Source organism: Protopterus annectens, chromosome 1.part2 (genome assembly GCF_019279795.1).
Source record: "Protopterus annectens isolate FY-2018-M chromosome 1.part2, PAN1.0, whole genome shotgun sequence".
Classification (NCBI taxonomy): domain Eukaryota; kingdom Metazoa; phylum Chordata; order Ceratodontiformes; family Protopteridae; genus Protopterus; species Protopterus annectens.
Window position 1 is genome coordinate 1,229,547,892 of NC_056727.1, and position 21,612 is coordinate 1,229,569,503.

The window sequence follows — 21,612 nt, forward strand, 5'->3', positions numbered from 1 at the left end:
TATTTAAGGAGGAGCTGAAGCAAGAGGACTCCTCTTGGCTAGGTTATAAGGAAATAACAGTGGGGACATGGGGACAGATGATCATATCTGGATTTAGGGTAGCCTGTAAATCCCCAGATATAAGTCAATAGAAAAAGAACTGACAGATGCACTTAGGATGGTGAGTTAAAGCAAAACAACACCATGCTGGTTCTACAGACAGAAGACCGCAAAACAAGAAACTCAAAGAGTATGATAAGATTTAATGAACCAACCAAAAGCTAAAAAGTAATAAAGAAGGCACAAACTTATATTCAACTTGAGCCCTTTGACTATAGCTGAATTCTTATGGCAGACAGCCCTGTTAGGAGACCTCCAGGAAGCAGAGGTGTTCCTGCATTAGTCAGTAATGTTAGAAGATAAACACAGAATGTTGACTTGTAACTTCACATTAGCCCTACTGATTAGTGATATGCAGACATAAACATCCTTCCTGCTGCACTTCTGTAGGTCACAGAGAAAGCAGCCACCATGAAACATTAAAATATGTTATTGCAGGCGTAAGGGACTGAAACTGAGTACAGCTAAGGCAGTTGTAATGGCAGCAAATGGGAAAACTGTGATAGAAGGGAAAATAGTGGAACAGATTAACAACTTCAAGTATCTAGGAAGGGTGGTTGAAGAAAAGGGAAGTCTGAATGAGAAGGAAGTCAAATCAGAGGGACTGCAGCCAAAGTGTAAGGGATAATGTATGACAGAAGAATGCCAAAGAAGCTGAGACGTAAGGTGTATAAAACAGTGGTGGGACCAGTACTACTGTATGGTACAGAAACCTGGGCAGTAAAGGCAGAACAGTTGAGGAAGCTAGAGGTGATGGAGATTAAGTGCCTGAGACTGGTGCTAGTATGCACACTGTGGGACAGACAAAGCAATGAGGACATAAGAGCAGAAGCCAAAGTAGTAGAAAAAGTAAAAAAGAACAGATTACAGTGGTGCAGGAAACAGGAACAGAAAAACAGAAGATGATCCAGTGAAGACAATACTGGACAGACAGGAAGAAGGCAGAAGGAAATGAGGGCATACAAGAGGTGGAATGGATTGTGTGAAAGAAGGCCTGCGAAGGTCAGGCATGAGTGTCGAAGAAGGTAGGACAGTGACATTGAACAGAGAAAGATGGTGACAGTTGACACAACACTGCAATCCCATGTAGAAAATGGAAAAAAGGGGGTTGATGATGATGATGATGATGCAGTCCAGGGGGAAAGCAGCATATCTGTATGTGAAAAAGGTATAATATCACTAAAAATATGAACAAGGTTAAGCACTGTGGAAAAACAGCATAATGAAAGAAAAACTATAAAACACAAGTAATTTTCATTGTCTGTTGTTAGAGAGGCTGGCATCTGTCTATGGCAGAGACAACCCAAGGTTAAAGAGCACCATGGGTTGCAGGAAGCAAGCAAGAAAATGGGAACAAAGCAGCAGTAATGTCAGACTTACCTTCTTTGGTGGGCACGTATGAGGATGTCAATTATTTCTAATACTTTTTTTAACATCTCTATTAATATATCACTTAAGACACAGACACACATATATGAATGTAAAAGAAAACAAACCATAGTAACATATTTCTAGTTATAATCACTGTACATCACATATGTTCTTTTTTATAACTACCATCAGTCCAGCATTATATAAACTGCTCAGTTCCTTCCTTTCCTTAAACCTTACTTCTCCTCCAGAACATTATTCTGCATGTATAGTTCCCACAATTTCAATTTTTCTATTCAGTTTGTTCTTTCCTTTTCTAAAGATCCCACTTCCATTTTTCTTATCTCCATTACAATATTAAAAACTTCAAGTACAGTTGTCTTAGACTTTGATTTCCATTTCTAGTAATTGCTTTTTTGGCAGCCACCGGAATTAAACTTAACAAGGACTTACTATGTCTAGAAAATTCAGATCCTGTATCAGAGCTCAAAAGAATCATTTCCTTAGTTACACACATTTGCTCACCCAATATTTCTGATAGGGTACTGTGTAGGGAATTTTTAAAATCTGCCAACTCATTATACTCCCAAAACATGTTCTTGGTTGTCTCCTTCTTCCCCATCATACCTCCAACATTTGCTATCTACCTAAGGAAAAATTCTTTGGAGTCTGCTTGGGGTATAAAAATACCTACATAAATATTTTCAAGCAAAAATCCTTAACCTTCTAAACTTTGTTGCATACTTGCGAGCCATATATATGTCCTCCCATTGTTTTTTTATAAATTGCTTATCCAGTCTCTCTTCCCAACCTTTTCTAAACTCCTCTGATTGATTCCTATAGTTAGTGTGCAATATTTTATATGCTCTACTAATTATCCCTCTTTTTTATCACCAGCTTCTGTTCTAGATTCAAAAACTCTATCAGATCAGGTCTTTCACTTAGGATTCCTCTATCCCTTTTCCTTTACCTATACTCTGATATCAATCCCTGGTAGGGAAGGCAGTCTCTAACCTGCAGTCTAAATATCTTCTTAGCCTCATCCTATTCTATTACCTTTCCCCCTTTAGTTATTTGCTCTCAGTACCTTGGTTCCTTTGCCAGTTTTCTCCAGTAAATTCTTGCCCCCTCTTGCCTATTCTCTGTATCCCTAATTGCAGTCATTCCTATCAGTAAAATCTCCTTTCTCCATTATCATGTTGGTTTGGTTCTTAGAATGCTTTCTGATATTTTATGAATATAATATTCTGTATGGCTGTTGTTATTCTCGTTAAGGATCTGCATCCAAAATCATACTCTCTCCTTATTTCTTGTTGTTCTTTTCTGTTTTTATCAAGTAAAAAATAGTATTGTCTGTAATAAAGCCAATTTTTCCTGCTTACCTTACAATTTTATCCTTGATTTTCTGAGTCCCTTATTTTCTTTGCTAATGACTAAATATAATGAAAATAACAAAGGGGAAAGAGGACACTCCTGCCTCATTTCTCTGTTCAGACACAACCTATTGGAGAGGAACCCTCCAGTTTATGTTTTGCCTCCAATCCCTCATATATCCTCCTAATTAACCTTATTATTGTATCAGGGAATGCAAATGCTTCATTGCCCTGCACATAAAATCCCAGCTTACTCTGTCAAATGCTTTCTCGACATCAAGACCCACCAGCAACAGCAGCATTTTCTTAGAATTTGCTTCCCTCTAGACCATCATTGTTCTATTAATGTGGTCAAATGATTGCCTTCTCTCCACAAAACCACACTGATCCATATCTTCCAATTTTGGCAACACCCTTGCCATTCTTTTAGCTATTATGAAGATAACCACTTTATAATCATGGTTTAAAATTGAAACATGCCTATATGAAGCTAGTTCTGATGGTTCTTTAACATCTTTAGGTATTACAGCCACCACAGCTTTCTTCCAGGATGGTAGTGCTTCCTCTCCTTTTAAAATACTCTTAAAACTTTCCAGATCTTTATCACTTTTTTCCCTCCTAACTTCCAAACTTCTACAGGAATACCATCTATTCCTGGACACTTTCCTGCAGATTGATTATACATCACTGTTTTTATCTAATCTCCTCTTATCATAACTGTTAATTGTTGTACCTCTTCGACTTCTAATATTTGCATACTTAAGTCTTCCATAAATATTTCCATTTGTGTTCTTTCTTGATTTCCACATTTCTCTGCTTTATACAAATGTTTATAACATTTCTGAAACATCTCTAATACTTCTACAGGATCTCCAATTATTTTTCTTGTTATAGGCTCCCTGAGTTTGGCAACAATCTTGTGCTTAAGTCATTGTGTTTTACGTTTTTCTGCTCTGGAGTTATCAAAAAAAGTTGCTTAACAGCAGTCTTTCTAAACTCATACATATGATACAGATACATCCTTATTTTCTCTTTAGCACTCTGCACTCGTGCATCTTCTTGTTCTGTGAGATTCTCCTTATTCTGCAATATTTTAACCTTTTTCATCCCCTCTAAATAATTCTTGTTACCTCTTAACCATATTTCTTTTTCTTTTATTCCTACCCTAATTTTAAATTCCACTTTCATTTTATCCCACTCACAAGCTATGACTTCTGAAGAAATTTCTAACTGCTCTAATAATTTCAAGTAATTTATACATCCCTTTCCTTAAATTCCTCTTTTTAACAGATAGGTAGGGAAGTACTAGAGTATTAGTTTTACTTCACTATCCTGCCTTTTTATCTTAGCTGTTATTGGCGCATGATCTGAATAGTTATTGGATGTGTGCCAAAGCTTTCAACTAAATACACATGTTCCTGTGAAATATAATTTACGTCTAGTCTTGCCTAGTTATTGTACCTTGGGGAATAATATGTAAATTCACTCTACATTCCTACTACTGAATTTACATACTTCCATACCAAATATTTTCATAAATTTCTTCAGAAGTCTACCCTCTTTTGTTATATTTTTCCTTCTAGCTCCCTCGGATATACCCTCTCAGTTGCAAATTAAGTTCCAGTCCCCACCTATAAGTAATATTCCCTGCTGAAAGCTGATTATTTTTCCAAAAAATGTTCTTAACCTCCATAATAACAGTTCTAGGTGGAATATAAATATTTTAGTGTAATCTTCTATCATTGCCAGTAGCCCTTTACTACCACAAATCTACAATAGTATATGTTTTTCCACTTATATCACTATTTGAGCTCCTGTAGCAATTAGTACATGTACTCCCCTTTCCCTTTGTACCTGTTATTCTGCTGAATATCCATCCAGAAATCCTTTTTTTATCAAATTCACATGTCACATGTTTACTTCTTTCCAAATGTGTCTCCTGTTGCATTGTATTTGCACTCTGTATTTCTTAATACAATTCAGTACTCTTACCTATTTGTCTGTACCTGTAATGACATTCACATTCCAAAGTTATATGGATAACATAGCCATTATGATAAGAAGTTATTGTTCCCACGTATTATAGGTGACATCTTTTTGAATTTGTATTTCCAGCTTTTGTGTTATATGCACACACTAATATTTGGTAGGTTGATCTTTTATACAGTGTTTCTTGTCATCTCAATTTGAGCCTATCTTACTTTGCCAAGACTTTTTGTTTTAATGAAAACCCTTAAACAAATAACTAAATAGGTTTTCAAAACACTCCCATAACCTATTAACTTTGAACAAATGCACAGAATATGTACATCTTTGAAAAATGAAGTTAAAACCTTCAGAGAGGAGCAATTGCCCCAAATTGACAGCTGCACTCAAAGACATTAATTAACCTTAAATTAAGGTTACTCCTGCTAAATCTCATGTTACAGCCTGTGCTGCCACTAACACTGATTGCTATCTGTTCTTTTCTTATCTCTGTTCCCCTCCCAGATGTGAAAAACAGCTTGTATGTTTTCAGAAAACATTAACTTTTAGCCTTAAGAAAGCATGCACTGGCTATCTTTAAATAAAACTAAATTATAAAATATTCTATTAAATGCATTGAACATTAAGGCTACTAGGGAAGCTGCTATCTGTTAATCACTTCCAGTAATTTCAGACTTTATTTTTTTACTGAATTGCTTACCCTCGTACCTTTAAATTTTGCATTTCCCTCCACAAACAATGCTTAGATCTCTTAAGATTAATTGCTTGCAACTGCAAACAGCTCGTCTCCATGGAAACATAGTCAGCAATGAGAAAAAAACTAACAGCTCTGCAGATGCATGCAGGAGTCCTTGCTAATATCACTCAGAACAAAACAGAATGCACAACTGCCTTCAGCTGAAGACTTTTTAACTCCCCGTGAATATTTGCTAAAGGAAACATCAAGCTAATATCACTGCATATTCAAGAAGCATAGTACTTCTTGTGGCATTCAACATTTTGTCTTACTTTTCAAGCATACTTGCTTACAGGCAGAACTTGTTTCTAGATTAAGTCAAGGGTATTAGTCACCTATGCAAAAATAACAGAAAACATCTCAACTGTACATAATATAATCAGAGCACTTTAACATACTACCCCCACCCCAGCACCACGAGATTACAGCATATTAAATTAAACTTGCTTTTGCCTAGCCTTTCTTTTTTTTTCGTTATAAAGCCTTATATTTCTTAAAACTAAAAAAGTACTTGTTTACTTTCATATCTTTGTTACATACAATAATCACTGAGAAGACTCACCCTCACCCTCACCCCTACCTTTAAAATACCCCTGTCTACATACTACACAAAACTGTATTACTACATAAAATGCAGTTTATATAATGAAATGTTTTATACAAACACTGTTAAGAGCAAACATTGTTTTACTTGCATTTACTTTTTTTTCCTTTTAGTGCCCTTCTAAATATTAATAAGACAGAATGGGGTACATGCATTACATTCCACCCACAAGTTTAAAAAGTCAACAAAAGTCCAGTCTTTCTCAGCCACTTTTTCTTGCAAAGCTATAGTTCACAAATGTGATTGATGCTTTATAATCTCACATTTATTCACTAGTTTTAGTGTTGCTGGTCTTCTTCCTGTTCATCTTCATCTCTCAACACCAGACTCTGGTTCAAGTCAAAGGTACTCCCTATTCTTCTAGTTAACCCCTATGCTTTTTTCTGTATCTCAAGCATTTTCCTATGGAACATTGGAAAAGTTTTCACTGGCAAAGTCTCTCTATCAGCTTTATCGAGAGAATTGTGAGAAACAGAGTCCGCTTCTGTTTGATGGCTCACTTTTTGATGGATAAACTTTTCCATTTCCTCTTGAACCTGTTCTCCATCAAAACATGTCTTTAACCCTCCAGAAAAAAAAATGTTCTGAAGACAGCTGGATACAGCAGCTTCAATCTCACACCTGACTCTCAATATTCCCTGATTGCTGGGATACATTTCCTTCTCTTCTGCCTGGTGTACAGTGAATAATCATTTTCCACACTCTGATGTCTCCAATTTTTAATACTCTTTCATTCTGCCACAGATTTGGGAGGATCAACTCTTTCTGCTGGTTTGATTGCATTCTTACTAATACAAGTCTTGGCAGCTTTCTCATGGTCAGGTTTGGAGCATACACTCAATGTATTCCACAGCTGGATTTTCAATTAACAAATCCTGTTGTGGAATACCAGTCCAGCTGCTTATTTGTGCTTCCTTAAAAATTAATACAACCTGGTCCTTCCAGTTTCTCTGGTATAGCAGAAAATTTCAGGTTCTCTCTGTATGCTCTGTCTTCTAACTCTACCATGTTTGAAAGCTCTTCCAGAGAAGTCTCACACTCAGCCAGTTGTTTCTTAATTTCGATCTCTGATTTTTACAGTTTTATCAGTTCATCTGAATAGCTAGTTAAAGCTTCTTATATTGTTTCCAACTTTTGTTTGAGTTGATATACTCCTTCAGAGTTTCATTTATTTTAATCAGCTCTTAGTAAATCTGATTTATTTTTCCTTTAAAATAGTGGAAGCCATCCATTGTACCAAAGCTAAAGCTTGAACTGCTTTTTGCTGAACAGCTGTGAAATTCTTCCCAATCAGTGTTTTCATTTCACCTTTTTCAGCTTATTTAATTTCAGGTTTTCTAAGTTTCTTCTTTGCTGGCACCCAAGCAGTGTACTTACTAGCCAGTAACTAAATTCTACTCAACCTGGCAGAATTACTAGCTCATATTTCTCAGTTTCTTTCTTGTACTGGGAGAATTGAAATTAAGCTGTTGATTAGTCTACAACCATCTTGGAAGCAATAACTTCTAATTCTTGCCCTTCTTGATAGAGACCAGGAGAATGAAAAGCAGCCATAGAGAAACAAAACTACTCAGTCAGTGTAGTGGAAGCATATGCTCTCAGTAACAGCAGGGACAAACCAAGAGTAGGGCTATATTGTACATGCCACCTCAGGGATACTGGGTAGTACATGAAAAGAAAAGGTGTTTCCCTACCTGTGATGTCAGGTTAGGTTTATTCCATCTAGACTATATTCCTCAGGAATGAGAATAAATAGACTGGTGGCATAATGGAAAGAGGTATGGTTTGTGGAAGTTAGCAGGGTTAACACATACTAGTCCATCCAAACCAAAACATGTATACATTGTATGCTGACACTTTAAACACTGTATATGATATAATATAAATCTTAAAGGCAATGTCAACAAGAATATCATGATAAAGCAGATTATTTTACAGTTATATTATTTATGTACCTTCAAGTAAAGCAACATAAAGCTTAGCTATATATTCCACTCCTCACTCAGGAAAGTAGATAAATAAAAATGTGCAAAAGCAATAAATTATCTCAAGCTACAGTCTACACCAAACACTCTGTGGGTGAAAAAAAAAACATAACTTATTTACTGGAAAAATAGAGATCATGTTTATTATGAAAAAATATAGTAATAAATAAAAGAATGAGAGAACAAGAAGTGAGAAATGTGAATAACACATGATTTACTGAATCATAAATAACAGAGAAGCTATTAGTTCAGTTTGTAAAATGTATTATTTTATGCTTGTGGTTCTTTTGCTTTTAAGTATTCTGTCAAAAGTGGCATGGTCTCCTAGGTGAAAAATATTCATTCATTGTATGGGAATCACAAGTCCAATATGCATCACTTCCTGATAGGAACAAATCAGTATATAAGTAACCAGAATACATGAATAATCAGTGTGGTCCATCACTTGAAGAAACATAATATTTAAGTATATAGTTAATGTCAGATGGTTTAACTATGTACATTGTCATTCTATGAGAAAAAAAATGTTGGAAGATTTTAGCTTTTGGAAAGTAAGAAGCAATGGCAAAGATGTTAGTAAAACACAGTTTTAATTAAGTTAGTGCTTTCATTTTGGTTTAATGACAAAACTTCTCCAGACTAAATGCCATACAACAAAATCACCCAATAAATAGTTCAGTCCAATCACATGATTCTCATAAATCCTACCTCTTCACTTTATCAAAAATAAAAAAATGCAGTTAATAGTTGAAAAAGTTAATACAGGCAGAGTGGCATAACGAACAGTTAATGACACACACTATCAAACCTTGAAAATGGCGCAAAATTTGTAAATTCAAAATCTCAGCAATATCGGCAGTTTTTCACTTCACCGCTAATATGTTCAGACTAATTCCTCTCATTCAAGGTTCGTATGTATCTTCTTACATATCCAAATAAGTCGCAATGTAGAAAAACGACATAAATTCACAAGTGCGTTAAATAAAATTAAAAATGTAGTTTATTGAAATCTGGCAAGCGCTTTCACCCGTAGGCTTCATCAGGCCAATAGAGTAACAAATTCTAAGTGCTGCCTTTATAGTACTAAGACATGACATCACTTCCTTAAAATCAATTAATATGATATATTTAAAGACATAAATATCAAGATAATTATTAAAATAATTAAAGTACTCAGTGACTTAATCATGTAAAAAATTCATATTTATACAAAACAAAACATAGCGTAGAGCTCCGCTATCTTTTAAAAACATAAGTGAACTAAAAAGCTTTCCTTTGTAATAGTACGAATGTGTTGTGCTAGGTTCTTAATCTAGCACTTGCACCGCTTAGAATATTCTTGCATAATTATTATTTAATATGTCACTTTGTTCAAATAAGAGTAGACTACTATTTTAAATAACTAATAGCAAAAAAATTGTGCACGATGAATTTCAAGTTCCATAGCTAATAAGAAGCAAAATGTACATGACAACCACAGAACTGAGCCATTATAAATTGAGAAAAAATGTCCCTTTGCAACTTTCGTTGCGTGTATAAATCGTTACAATCTTCTCTCTAATAACATGCATAGCATATGAAACTATGTTAAAACTAGACAGTTGTGAGGGGTGATAATATAAAGCATCCCCTTGCAACGTTCATTACATATATAAATATATGACCGTTATCTTTATACTTAGGTACAATTGCCTGAACTAAGGGTTAAATCCACAATGTCGATTTAAAGCAATTTTACGTATCAATTATGTATTTCATAACCCACTAGATACCATCTTACCTGAATAGCTAATTAAGCTTAACGTACTTGAATATTACTAATAACAAATGGAGCATACTAAGAAGTATCAAAACTAGACAGTTGTAAGGGATGATAATATAAACATGAAATATCCCTTTACAGCATTCATTACATATATAAATATGTCACAGTTATCTTTATACGTAAATACGATTTGCAAAACTAATGATTAAATCCATAATATCCAATTTAAAACAATTTCGCGTGCCAATTATGTATTTCCTAGCTAACGAAATACCTTCATACCAAGGTTACTAATAAAGCTTAGTTTACTTGAATGTTATGGCATAGCTAGAGATGGCTATTTTATGCATCAACCAAGGTGCAATCATACTATCAGTTCATTATCAATTTATACACTACCTTTTGATACAGAATGTAAAATAATCTAAAATATAAATAAACTGATAAGAAAAAAATAAAAATAAAATGTAAAAATTATAATTTTATAATCATAGTGTATTATTTGTTATTTAATATATCATGTATACAAGTATAAGCTCAACCTACTAGTATAAAAATACCAAAGTGAATGTTAAAGGAATATGTATCAATTAAATATACAATGATATAAAGCACTTCTTGCTTAATCATACCATATAGTACATAATCATATGATGTTCCCCTATATATATATACTAAATGGCCTTCTAGGAGTAAAACACAGATGAAGAAGTAAATTATTACAAATAAAAAAAAATGTATATTTATCTATAAATATAGCCTATATAGGGTGGAAATGGCAAACATATAAAAATCTATAAATATATATATAAAATATAACACAATTATGTATCATGTATACAACGTAAAATGAAGAAAGACTAAGATATATAGTATGCATATGTAATAAAGCATGTGCATATATACCTAAACATTCATTAATGTAAAAAAACTATATAAGCTATATAAAGTATAACACATTTATAACATAAAATAAAATAAAATAAATCGACATTAATAATGTATAATATGTACATGTAATGGAACATATATATATGTTCTATATATATATATACTGACTTGAAACTGTAGTTTTATTTTCCCTTTTGGGTCTATTCCTGCTTCTTTCCAGCCCCTGCTATCAAGCACGCTTTAACGTGCTTTAGCGCGATTTAGAGCGGAGTTGCCACTAGAGCAGCATCGGGCAGCGCCAGTTAAACAAGGTTAAACTCTTTCTGGCTCCAGAAAGTCTGTTCTTCAATTTTTCCCTTAGAACTGCTCTGTTAGGAACCTAAACAGTTTACACCTACGCTAAAAAGTGCAGCACTTGTTCCAAATAGCTTTTTCTTCTCAAAAAGCTCAGCACTTGTCTTATAAGCATATCCCTTGTCTTATAAGCATTCTCTTTGCAGGTCAAGCACTCCTATATTATACAAATCTCTCACTAGCAAAACCCCCAGGAGTGCCCACTCCCTGCTAAGCCCACTACTTTTCTGTCTCATGCCAACTCATAATTCTTTCTAGCATGTCGAAGGGTCAGATGCTGGCGTCCTCTCCTGCCCATTTGGTGAATCTGGGAATTCTGAGACAATGTTACAATTGCCTCATGTACACGGACAACCATCTCCTCCTCCCATGTAACACTAACACTTGTGAGAGATGCAGCTATTTAGCCAGACTGGAGGCTGAGCTCTCTCAACTCAGGACTGGCAAGACCAGGCAGGAGGAGAAGGCAACTACACACACCACAATACCAGTCTCACATAACTCAACCACACCACTGAATCAAACACATAAACACACTAAGACATACTCGGAGGCTCTGAGTAAAATTTACCTAAACAGCAGAGGCCTCCAAAGCAGACACCCAAGCAACTGCAAACTCAATACACCACACAAACAACACATAAACAACAAAATCAGTGTGCAAAGCAGTCACTGCCCTTAAGGCCAAATGCAACACCAAACATACTTGTCATAGGTGACTCCATAGTCAGACACACTGACATCCCGCTCACCAGACTGAGTAAGGAGAAGGTCACAGTAAGCTGCCTGTCGGGCGCTAGAATCCGCCACATAACACAAGCACTCAGGTCTCTCAACAGCAGGTACAAGTACGACTCAGTCATTGTCCACGCTGGTGTCAACGACCTGAGACGTACCTCCTTGGACTACATGAAAAGAGACATTGAGGAGCTCTCTGATTATGTAGCCCAGGCAGGTATGACCCTGACCTTGAGCAGTATCCTACCTTCACCTAGAATGATGCCACAATACAGTGATAACATGATCAGCTTTAATAATTGGCTTAAATTCTGGTGTCATTCAAAGGGGATACAATGTCTGTCTGCCTGGGATGACATGCTGGACAAGCCACGCTGCTTCGCAAGGGACGGCTTGCACCTGTCACCCCTAGACTTCTGGATATTGGCAAAGGCTCTTGCCACCCCCATAGTGCCTTTTTTAGGCAAGGCTCAAATTCAAAACCTACCACCCTAGAACACAAAAAAGTAAAAAAACTAAGGGTAATGCTGCTAAATGCCAGAAGTCTCAATCTCAAGATGCACGCACTCGAGGCCCTTCTCAGTATGGAGAACATCGATGTCTGTGCTGTGACAGAAACCTGGTTCAAGGCTCCTGAGAGCACCCCAGCACTAGCAGGTTTCACCTCATATCATGCGTTCCGGCCCCAAAATCCGGACAACACCAAGAAAGGAGGGGTGTCCATATTCATAAAGGACACCCACACCTCAAGGTTGGTGGTAACGCACGATGCATCGGAGACCATCCAGGTGCAATTAACCATAGGCAAGACTGCTCTGCAATTTGTAGCATGTTACAGGCCACCCTCTCAAACTCAGGAACCTCACATGGCCTTCCTGAAAACAATGGAGGGGATAAATGTATCTCCAAACACTATCATACTAGGTGACTTCAACTACCCTAATATAGACTGGGAACACTACTCAAGCCCAAACACTCTAGCCCAAAGGTTCCTGGAGTTCATAAACTCAAATGCCATGGAACAACTAGTCACCATCCCCACAAGAGGAGAAAACATACTTGATCTCATCATCACGAACATGGGATCACAATGTTCAACACCGGAAGTATACCCCTCACTGGTGAGATCAGATCATAAACTAATCTCACTGGAGGTCCTCATCCCGCCCCACCTGAAACAAAAAGACCACAGTGAAAAACTTCTCAAAAGCCGACTTCACACTTCTAAAACTAGTGTGGTCTCCTTTAAGGCCCCTGAGCCAGTGGTAAACATTACTCAAACCGCTGAATCACTTACAAATGCCTTCTACCAGCACCTACAGGACTGCATGGATCAGGCAATCCCAAACAAAACTAAGACTCTTTGTACCAAAGGCAAGCGTCCAGTCTGGTGGACCCCAGCCATAAACAAGCTCTACAACAAAAGGAGGAAGCTACTACAAGATAGAGCAAAATCCTTGAAAGGTAAGACACCTTTGATCATTATAAGTAAAAACTAAGAGCTCTCATAAAATCATCCAAGGCAAATTTTGAGAGAAAAATTGCCAAGGACTCAAAAGACAATCATAAGGCCTTCTTTAGCTATGTTAGAAACCTAGGAGGAAACTCCCAGATATGCTCAGAATTAGTTCAAAATGATGTGAAGATTACTGAACCTACACACATTGCCAACATACTGGCTGACAGGTTCAGTGCAAACTTCTCACCCCCCCCCCAAAGGAGAGATATCTATACCAGTGGATTGTAGCCCCCCAAACAACTCCAACGCCCAGGTGAGAACTGCTCTCTCCAAAGCAAAAAACACAGCATCCATGGGACTGGATGGTGTCCCCGGCTGTGTGCTCCATGAACTCAATGAGGAATTAAACCCGCAGTTAGGACAGCTGTTTAATCTTAGCCTCACCTCAGGATACGTACCCAAGGAGTGGCGCACGGCGACTGTGGTCCCACTTCACAAGGGCGGTGCCTCCACCGACCCTGGAAATTACCGTCCCATTAGCTTGACAAGCCTTATCTGCAAAGCCATGGAGAGGATCATAATGGAACTCATAAATAAAGACATAGGGAACTTGCAGACTTTGGATCCAACCCAGTTTGGCTTTGTCAAAGGCAGATCATGCCTTTTAAACTTGGTTGACTTTTTCGAGACAGTCACCAAGGCCATTGATGAGGGAAAGGCAGTCCATACAGCCTACCTTGACCTGGCAAAGGCCTTCGACACAATACCCCACTCAGGTATCATCAAAAAACTCATCAGCTTGAATGTAAACCCATACATCACAAGATGGGTTGCAAACTGGCTAAGTGACAGAACCCACAGGGTCAGAGTTGCTGGAGCCATGTCAGACTCAAAGCCTGTCACAAGTGGTGTCCCACAGGGCTCAGTCCTGGGTCCACTCTTGTTCGGCATCTACTTTTCTGAAGTACAAGCAAACACAGGAGGGTTATGGCTGACAAAGTTTGCAAATGACTGCAAACTGGGCCATAGTCGAAAACACATCTGACACAGATATCCTTCAGAAGGGCCTCACAGAAACGGATAACTGGTGCCAGAGCCATGGCCTAAAGTTAAATGCCAAGAAATGCATAGTCATACCCTTCGGGAAAAACAAGGTTACCCTAGCTACCATATAGGTGGCAATCCACTGAGCACAGAAGAAGTCATCAGGGATCTGGGGACCCAGGTTGACAGTAGCCTTCGTTTGACACTCATGTTGCTAAAGTAGTTAGGAAAACCTTCTACATTGCCCACCTGATCATGAAGGGATTCACATCTAGATCAAGGGAGGTCATCGCCCCTGTACTCATCACTCATTAGACCTATGATTGAGTACAATGCCCCATTCGGAATGTATCTGACCAGACACCTGCAGCAGCTGGAAAGGCCCCAAAAGTTCCTCACCAAAAGGATAAATGGTCTCAAAAATATGTCTTATGCTGCCCGACTGAAAGAACTCCAGCTCTATTCAGTCTCATACCGCTTGCTCAGAGGTGACCTGTGCCTGACATATAAGGCCATGTCAAACCCTGATTTGATGAATATGCTTCACCTCAAAAAATCTAGATCCCTCAGAACCACAAGGACGGGAGACTTAAACCTTGACACGGTTATTAATAGAACATGCTGGAGGGACAGATTCATCACCCAGAGACTCCCTATGCTGTGGAACAAAATCCCGGTACATGTGAGGCAGAGCACCTCGCTGGCCTTGTTCAAGAGGAATCTTTGACCAATGGATGGGGGATCGCAAATATACCCCAGGGATTACTTCAGTGTCACTGCTTGACAAATAAGCAAAATAGCAAAATAATAGGCATAGTTTTATTCAAACTAAAGGGGTGGCGAAAGCCAAATAACTATGGGCTAGGCTTATAAATGCCCTTGGGCAGATAGCCTAGTATGAACCTATGAACCTATATATATATATATATATATATATATATATATATATATATATATATATATATATATATATATGCCTAAATACTCATATATGTAGAAGAGCTATATCTTAAGTCTTCTATCTTTCAACATAGGACGAATCGGTATCCTATCATTCAAACCTGGATCTCTATCAGCCCTTAGTCGTATGATCCATTTTGTTTCATTTTGCTCAGTCTGATTGCGTATAGGCCCTCTTCTAATTGTTGGGTGATTCACATGCATCACTAGAAATCTAAATGTATGTTCTGTAGATGTATTCATAACATGTTTCGATAATGCATTTTTATCTGATTTAATCCTAATATTGTATAGATGTTCCCTGATTCTTTCTTTAAGTCGTCTGTCTGTCTTGCCCACATAAAATGCTGGGCAAGACTGGCAGATAGCAAGATATACAACATGTGAGGTATTACAATCAGCTTTAGGATGGAACCTAAAAAATTGTCCTGTTGTTGGATGCACAAAACAAGCTGTAGAATCGATCATCTGGCAAAAATTGCATTTTTTGCAAGGTTGTGTTACCCCATGTTTTGTGCTTCTAGATATTTGGACATTGATTCTATTGGGATTACAAAGCATCCTATATAGGTTAAATTTATTTCTATAAATAAATTTGGGTGTTTTGCCCACTACCTCTCGGATAGTGGGATCCACTTGTAATATATCCCAATATTTAATATAAGCTTCTCTAATGTCTTTAACATCTTCAGTATAATGAATGGGGATAGTTCGATCTTGATGATCAAGTTTATTATTACTATCTTGAATTATATTAGATTTACTTTGATCTGCAAAATGTGGGAGGGCTCGACCTTGCCTAAGGGTAGTCATTTCTGATAGCCCATGGTCAATTTCATTGATTTTATAACTTCTCTCCAAGAATTGTTGTTTCAAATTATTAATTTCTTGCTCATACCCCTCTTCTGTTGAATTTAATCTGGATATGCGCATTGCTTGACCTTTTACAACATTTTTAAAAATTAACTCAGGATGCATGCTGGTCCTATGTAAGAATGAATTTCTGTAACAGGACTTTCTATAGACCCCTGTATTAAGGAGGCCATTTGATAACCTCTCAGTGTATACATCTAGATAGGATACCATTTTTAATGAAGCTGTCATAGTAAATTTTAAAAATTCTGTAGTTGAATTAAGATATTCCAAGAATCGACCCAATTGTTCCTGATCAGATTTCCAACTAGGAAAAGATCGTCCATAAATCGAACATAAAAAGCAACATTCTCCCTAAACTGGTAGTGCTGCAGAGGACTAACATGCTCTGTGTGAGTGTCAAAGATACAGAATGTGAATCATTTAAAGTTTCTTTTGGGTACGCTAAATAGAGAGAGTATTGCTGGCATCCAGTGCCCCTCCTTTTGTGATGCAAATGTTTTGTTCTATTATTTTGCAAGTGTCTTTAAGGCATGATATAAGGAGTTATCCCTGGTATCTATTGTCTCCCCCAGTGTTGCAAGATTTGCTCATTAGTCTAGGGGAATGTGAAGGTATGACAGCCCTCTTCACACATACATACATTTACACATTCATGCATATATATATATATATATATATATATATATATATATATATATACACACACATACACACACACACACACACACACACATATATATATATATATATATATATATATATACGGATTCACTTCATAACACTGAAAACTCAAAACACTAAAAATGAGAAAACTTCATAATATAGAAGACCGAAACACTGAAACTTCAAAACAAACACTGAAACTCAAAACACTGAAAACACATATGATACACATACTGAGTTTAAACAACATAAATCATACCACTTTCCACCAAGTGTAAGCAGAGGGGCAAGCCCCCCCCCCCACACCCCCTGCTACTTAAATATGTCAACTCCAAGATTGTACTTAGTATAGTGAAGTGCAATCTTGGAGTTGATATATATAAGTAGCAGGGGGTGTGGGGGGGTGCAGCCCCCCACATGGTGGGTGCAGGGGGACTTTCCCCCTGCTTACACTTGGTGGAAAGTGCTATGATTTATGTTTTTAAACTCAGTATGTGTATCATATGTGTTTTCAGTGTTTTGAGTTTCAGCATTTTGAGTTTTCAAGATTTTGAAGTTTCAGTGTTTTGGTTTCAGTGTTTTGAGTTTCACTGTATTGAGCTTTCAGTGTTATGAAGTGAATTCATATATACATATATATAGCTATAGATATAGATATATAGGTATATAGATACGCACACACACATACACACACACACACACACACACACACACACACACACACACACACACACACACACACACACACACACACCTTACCTTTCCCCTAACTAAGGCCTAGTGTGGCCTCCTGGGCAGACACACGCTCATATAAACACACATATACCTTACCTATCCCCTAAGCCCTAGTGTGACCTTCTGAGCAGACACTCACTCTCACACACACATACACATACACACACACCCACACACCTGCACGCGCACACACACACACACACACACACACACACACACACACACACACACATGCACACACACCTTACCTATCCCCTGACTAATCCCTACTGTGACTTCCAAGGTAGACTCTCACACACACCTTTCACCACTCTCACTTCTACAAATACTCACACATGCAGCTACACATATACATACACATATCCTCCAATACTACCTGTCTGCTAAACTCCCTGATACCTACATCTAACATGATGAGCTGAACACGGGCTGAGTGATTTGGCTGCTTAAATGTCTTACCAGAGGCATTTCTTGGGGGCAGAGCACATTGCTAATTAGCATAGACTGCTCCCTAGAATGCCTCATTAGCATTTGTGGTAGGGCAAAGAGATAACCCACTGGAGAAATACACCTCTTTGTGGTGCAGTATTGTGGTAGGGTTGCATAGCTCTCAACCGATCGGAGACAAATCTCAACAGAATCGGGGACAACTCCTCAAATAATCAGGGACAATCAGGGACATTTTCTAAATATTTGTACTATTAACCTGAAACATTTGCAGAATAAGAGAATGTGGATTAATATAGGTGTTCTGATGTAAAACGTCTATAACTCTGAATTACTATCATTTATTAAGGGCAATTCACCACCTTTTCTTCAGCACTCACCAGTTTTCAGAGGGATTAAGAAGGACAGACCTAAAATCGGAGTCTATATCAGGGACGTCCCTGAAGATCAGGGACAGTTGAGAGGTCTGTGGTTGTTTCCAAATTGAAAATGGTTACCACCAAGATGTACACATGGCTTACACATGTAACCTTACTGAATTTGGATCATTGTATATAGATAAACAGATATAAATTATACACAGAATTATAGGCAAAACATTAGTGCAAAGAGATGATACTATCTAAACACTGTATGATAAGACAAAATATCTACATTAACAGAATTATATATATATTTTTATAAGCATTTGATTATTCAATGTTAAAAGCATACATACAGTCATAGACATCATTAAAACAATACAATGCAACATTGATTGACAGTTACAACAAAAATGTTTAAAAGGTTTGATATCAAGGTTTAGCTTCCTATTCCATGTTATAGAAATACTAGAACAAGGAAGGGAGAACACCACATGTTAATTTAGCAGGCCAGTATTTAACAGCTTACCAGCCCTCCCCATTACTGTAGTAAAAATGTACAGTAGGTACGAATACAAGTCAGTGTGTCTACATGGAAAATTAAATTATTAACTGTACATATTAAACCAGAGCAAAAACTGTTAAACTAATTCTAAAAATATTACAGCTGCAGCACTCTAACCAAAATGTTGTGTTTCGTTTTATCAGAAGGAATGCAAATAAAGAATCAAACCTTATGTTCCATACTGCTTAAATATAATTAAACAATAATCTGAGAAACAGACAAGCAAACATAACAACAGGATATTAAACTTCAAAATAGTGCAAGCCAACAGTAGATGCTCTCAATGACTGCAGTGAACCTTTCCTTCAGAACACAATATGCACAAAACCTCCTTATTAATATTTACACAGTTTAAGGCACAGTAATATTAGAAGCAATCCAGACCAATACTAGTCATGAATAAACAGCATAGAAATCTGGAGAAAAGCAATCTACATAATTTCCCTTATGACCAAATAGGCATGGTATAAGCAGAGCTGGATCCAGCGCTAGGCCATCTAGGCAGTTGCCTAGGGCATAAAGGCTGGGGGGGGGGGGGGCAGCCACAACATTTAGTTTTAATTATGCAATTAAAAAAGTCACACACATCGTCTTCTTTAAGGACACTCTGCATATGTGGACTGTGTGTGCATCTGTAGTATGACACACATGGCAAAGTGGGGAATTTGGCTGAGAGTTGGAACTTCAGGTCTAGTAGGACTACCATTAACATCTGCTGCTTTTACTACCATTGTGCAGAACTTTCATGAAGTTTTGGAACAAGCAGAGCATTCCATTCCTTCAGCGGTTTTGGAATGAGATGAGCACTCCTTCACGTGTGTGTGTGTGTGTGTGTGTGTGTGTGTGTGTGTGTGTGTGTGTGTGTGTGTGTGTGCGAAATGTCCTAGTTAGAGATGGCAGGTTAGTTAATTAGCTTGCTTAGGCTCAAACCCTGACTACCAGATTGATTGAAATGTTCTGACATGGATAATTTTGTCATTTATTGATTCATACATCTAGTTCCACTGCTTAATGGGGAAAAAATCTTTAAAACTGTATTTTTACATAATTTGAGCTTCAGGGCAAGAGTTTACTGTTGCTTATGACAAGTCTGGTTTTAGTGTGCAACTGTTTTATTTAGTAAGTGGCCATCAGTGTTTGTGCTATAAAATTTGAAAACAGTGCTAGTTTGGTGTAGAAGGCTGTGGGTTCTGCTCTCACACCATGTAGATGGATTGCTGATACTGCAGTGCACTTTAAGGGGGTTGTACTCCTGAGTGTGTTATCCTTTGGATGAAATATTAAACCAATGCCCAATTTGTCTATGTTGCTGGTAGGCACTGTGAGATTGTTTACATCCACCTGAGTTATCAAAAACAGTAGGGGAAGACAGGGTGGAGCCTAGCTGGCCAACTGAGAGCAGTGAATGTTGAGAGCTCCATAAACTAGTATAATAATATAGGAAAATGTTATTATTTTCAAGTTTAAAACATCAGAAATCTAAAGATAAACTACATGAATATCAATTTTGGTGGAGATATACAAAAATGTTCCTGTCAAGTAATTTGGAGATATATTGAGTCACTGAATATGAACAACTCAAGGAATTATCATCCAGATGCTGCTTTGAAGAAAGAACTGCAATTGATGACATCTGCCTTACAGGAACTATCTTTGAAGATGGAGGGCTTTAAAAATGACTTAGAAAACCTCAAATTAAATTCTCAAAAACAGACTGATACTGTTAAGGAACTATTACAGCAACACCATACAAAAATAACAAATATAAAGACTCCTCTAAATGACATCGAAGGGAGACTCAAAGAGGAAGAATTCCAAAAAGAATTTCTGCTTAAACAGAATACATGGCTGCTTAACAAAATACATGACTTAGAAAACAGAGAAAGGAGAAACAATGTCTGCCTGAAAACACTGAAGGGAAGACATTATTTCATTCTTAACAACCTGGATTCCTGAAATTTTAGACTTGAAAGAGGGACATTCATTTGGAATCGAAAGGGCACATAGAGCACTGAGAAAACCTGCTTCTAGCTCAACAAATACTCCACCTAGATCCATAGTTATAAAATTTGTTTCATTTCTGGATAAGGAACTAATATTAAAAGCTGCTTGGAGAAAATCACCTTTACAATACAATCAACGCCTGATAAGGTTTGACAATGATTATTCTTCCAGAATACTAGAATAAAGGAAAAAAAGTCTGGCGAATAATAAAACTGTTGAAACAAAACAACATTAAAGCACAGCTGGCCTTTCCAGCCAAGATAAAAATACTTTTTGCCAATGAGATGAGAACCTTTAATGACTTAGACGAAGCTGCTATATTCATCAAAAACAACAGCATAGTGTCTATCCCAGAAGAAGTGGAATGGATGGCCCCTACTCTTAAAAGAATAAAAGAAACAAATCCTTGGACTGATGCTAGAAAGAAGAAACAAAGAACTGATTCAAAGATAGCTGTCCCAAAAAAATAACTCTTACAACTACATCTCTCAAAGTATCAACTGATATGGTACATCACTTGTCATCTGTTTTTATTTTTAAAAAAGGAGGGTTTCTTAAACTGAGAAACAGCAATGATTTATTCAGAATGTTCAAA

The 21,612-nt window shown here is 37.1% G+C and overlaps 1 protein-coding gene across 1 annotated transcript in view; it reads left to right on the top strand.

Moving 5' to 3' along the window:
• The window catches only part of LOC122792309 (ammonium transporter Rh type A-like), a 594,865-nt gene that overhangs the window by 425,428 nt on the left and 147,825 nt on the right, over window positions 1–21,612 (top strand). The window lies entirely within an intron of this gene.